The sequence below is a fragment of the Lynx canadensis genome, chromosome E1, assembly GCF_007474595.2.
Source record: "Lynx canadensis isolate LIC74 chromosome E1, mLynCan4.pri.v2, whole genome shotgun sequence".
Classification (NCBI taxonomy): domain Eukaryota; kingdom Metazoa; phylum Chordata; class Mammalia; order Carnivora; family Felidae; genus Lynx; species Lynx canadensis.
In genome coordinates, this window is record NC_044316.2 from 19,820,665 (window position 1) to 19,824,779 (window position 4,115).

The following is a 4,115-nucleotide window of genomic DNA, read 5'->3' on the forward strand; positions in this document are numbered from 1 at the left end:
CAAACTGGGACCTGCTGTCTGGTTCTTTAGCACACAGAGTAGCTTTGACCCAGCATGAAGCTAATTAAGCCCCAACGACTGAAGCTGTTGCCCTATGCCTGTTGGTCCTGTGTGGTCAGCCCCCAACTAAATGGCCAGGATGCCTTTTGTGGGAGTTCCAAATGAAGAAAACAGGTGACCCCTGTCCCTTGGAGGTTTCCCTGCCCCACCAGGTGTTCTGGGAATCTGGCCCGCTCAAGCAGGAGAGTAACGTGTTCTCCCTCTTCACCCCACCCCTGGTTTCTTCCCCGCGGGTCCTGGAAGTTCTAGTGGGCAGGACACCTAGACATCATCACTCCAACCCCTAGACGCTCCATATACTTTCTTTCCTATGTGTACTTCTGCTGAGGGAATCGTCTTCTTATGTACTTGGGATCTTAATGGTTTCCCTAAATATTAGATTTTAAAATAACCTAAATATGAATCTGTGGTTATAGTGTAATATGCTGTAAAGTGTCTTATTTTCCTATAGTTGGATCTGTTGAGCTTTTCCTTCATGATTCTTCCTATTGCTTTGGACCCAAGACAGTCTTTATCTGTCTTTATTTTATTTTATTTTATTTTATTTTATTTTATTTTATTTTATTATTTTTTAAAAGTTTGTTTAGGGGCGCCTGGGTGGTTCAGTCAGTTAGGTAGCCAACTCTTGATTTTGGCTCAGGTCATGATCTCACGGTTTGTGGGTTTGGGCCCCGGGTTGTGTTCTGCACTGACAGGGCAGAGCCTGCCTTGGATTCTCTCTTCCTCTCTCTCTTTCTCTCTCTCTCTCTCTCTCTCTCTGCCCCTCCCCTACTCATTTTCTCTCTCTTTCTCTCTCTCTCAAAATAAACCAATAAACATTTTTTATTTTATGTTTTTTTTTTTTTTAATGTTTATTTATTTTTGAGAGAAAGAGCGCCAGTGGGGGAAGGGCAGAGAGAGAAGGAGACACAGAATCGGAAACAGGCTCCAGGCTCCAAGCTATCAACACAGAGCCCAATGCAGGGCTTGAACTCATGAACCACGAGATTGTGACCTGAGGTGAAGTCAGATGCTTAACTGACTGAGCCACCCAGGTGCCTGATTAAACATTTTTTTAAAAGTTCATTTACGTATTTAGTTAAGTAACCTCTACACCCAACGTGGGGTTCAAACTCCCAACCTTGAGACCAAGAGTCACTCGCTTTTCTGACTAGGCCAGCCAGGCACCCCATTCTTCATTCCTTCTTTTTTAGATTTTATGAATATGCACTTGTATTTCCTACTACTTTTTCTATACTAAAAAAATCATCAAACCCTTGACTCTATCCAGACCTTTTTCCTATCCAGTTATGCCAGCATCACTTTTTTTTTAATTTTTATTTTTTAATGTTTATTCTTGAGGGAGAAAGAGACAGAGTATGAGTGGGGGAGGGGCAGAGAGAGAGAGGGAGATACAGAAACTGAAGCAGGTTCCACGCTCTGAGCTGTCAGCACAGAGCCCGACGCAGGGCTCAAACCCACAAGCTGTGGGATCATGACCTGAGCCAAAGTCGGACGCTTAACCGACTGAGCCACCTAGGCACCCCTTGCCAGCATCACTTATTAAGAAACACTTCCTTTAGGTGTTGTTTGGAAAATTTGATCACTTGGTAAATTTTTATTTGTGGTTGGATTTATTCTTTTTTTTTTTTAATGTTTATTTTTGAGAGAGAGAGCACGCACGCACGTGGGGGAGGGGCAGAGAGAGAGAGGGAGACACAGAATCTGAAGCAGGCTCCAGACTCTGAGCTGTCAGCCCAGAGCCCGACGCGGGGCTTGAACCCAAGAATCTCAAGATCATGACCTGAGCCAAAGTCAGACACTTAACTGACTGAGCCACCCAAGCGCCCCAGGTTTATTCTTTATTTCTCATCTATTCCCCTGCTGTTTGTAATTTTGCAGGTAATGTACCCTTCAGTTTTTGCTTTACATTATTACATAGGTTCCCTCCAGGCTCCCTTTTTTCAGGTTATGCTTGGAAAGTCTCACTCTCAGTCCCTTCCTGAACCCCGGGGAAGTGCCCTCAGGGGTCTAAGGTCAAATAGTGAGTCAGTGGCAGATAGAGGACCCATGAAGGGCTTCCAGGCTGGGAAAACCATTTTTGGGTTCATCCTTAAAATGCCTTCAAGATTTACAAATGTTTAATGAGCAAAAGTGTTTGGGGGCAGAGTTCTGCTAAGTCAACAAAGCACTATTACTTTTGAGCACAGATGAGCAAGAAGAAAAGGAAAGATTGAAAGTAATTTGATTGTGCTTGTGTGTGTTCTCCCCCTTCCACTGAGAGCGTGAATTTCTCAGAACCCCCAAAAGAGCCCCAACTGCTAATCTCCCAGAAGGAAAGTAGACAAGTTTTGACTGTCCCACCACTGAAATTATAAACATGCTACAACCAGCTTGAAGAACAACTTAGGCAGCCTCTTGGGTCCAGAACCCTGGATTTGGACTCACAGAGACCTGGCTTCAAGCCTTACTGACTTTGTGATTGGGGGCAAGTGACATTAGTGCTCTCAGCCCGATTTCCTCATTTGTAAAACAAGGACAGTAATCTTTTTAAAAAAATTTTAATGTTTATTTTTTGAGAAAGAGAGAGAGAGGGAGAGCATGCACAGGGGAGGGGCCGAGAGAGACACACACACATAGAACCTGAAGCAGGCTCCAGGTTCTGAGCTGTCAGCACAGAGCCGGACGCGGGGCTCCAACTCATGAACCACGAGATCATGACCTGAACTCAAGTTGGACGCTTAACCGTCTGAGCCATCCGGGCGCCTCAAACAAGGGCAGTAATCTTGAACTCCAGTGGCAACTGTGGAAATTAAATGGAAATGGAGACTCTTCATAATGTCTGATACCCAGTGGACATTTGACAACTGTCTCTTGACTGGGACTCAGACTTTACTAGAAGAAGCCTAGGGCTGCTTCTGAGATCCAGGCCCCCACCAGGAAGGCAGTGGCCTCCCTAAACCAGCTCCTTCCCAATCTGGGCTCCTCGAAAGAGAGCCACTTCTGAGTCCAGAGGACTTTCTTGCTTGCTCTCCCCAAGTATCTCCCCTGCTCAGCCCCCTTTTCTCCAGTTTGGGGTCTTCCCTTGGCCTGACCCTAAAGCCTACCTCATTTGCAATTCTCCCGCACGCTGGCTTAAGTTCTGGGAGTTGAAAAGAGGTTCACACGGGGCTACTGAATGGATTAGTGAGGGGCCATGGAGAAAACACCTGCCCCAGAGACAAGGCATTGATGGCGGCCCCCGGAACACATGATTAGCCAGCAGAAAAGAGGTTCCCAGAGAAGGACAAAGCCGTAGATTTGACTGGAGCCCTTGCTCAGGCTCTGTACCTCCACTCCATTATCAGGTGGCCTCCAGAGCCCTTGAGGCTATGGAAGTCCCTCCACCACAAAGCCAGCTTTCCTACCCTGCTCCTGTCCCAGTGACCCTGGCAGTCATGCTGAATTAACCCTTGTATCCCTGACCACTCACAGAAGTACATGTGGTAGCAGTTGAACAGTGGGGCCAAGGGATCTGAGACTGTGTGCTGCCTGCCACATAATAGGCAGCCGTCCTGTCAGAGCTGGGACTAGAGCCCAGCTCTGCTCCCCTCTGACCTGTGTTCCCACCACCAGGCCATGCAGACTTCCATTTGCTCACTTGGCGTCCTGAGTGACTAGGACAACGAAGAGGACACACATCTGGCTCAAGTCCCAGTTCTCCTGCCAGCTGCATGGCAACGGGCGAGCCAGGCAACCTCTCCAAACCTCAGTTTTCTCATCTGTAAGCTGCCTAGAATAATATCCTTCCCTCAGGGTTGTGGTGAGGCTCCCGAGAGTGTGTGTGTGTAGCACTTGGGGCAGTAGGGGCAGTATGCAGGGAGCACCTGAGAAACCTGGCAGTTGTATCGTCTTACTGGGACTTAAGGAAATGGACACTGTTTTCATTTCGAAAGAACATGTGACGTGTAAGGGTCACAGGTGTTGAATCAGCATTCAGATCCCCAGGATTCCGGTGGGGTTCATCCTATCCTATCAAGCTGGCTTCAGGGCAGGAGTTGAACATCCACATTCCTCCTGAACTTTCCACAGGAAAA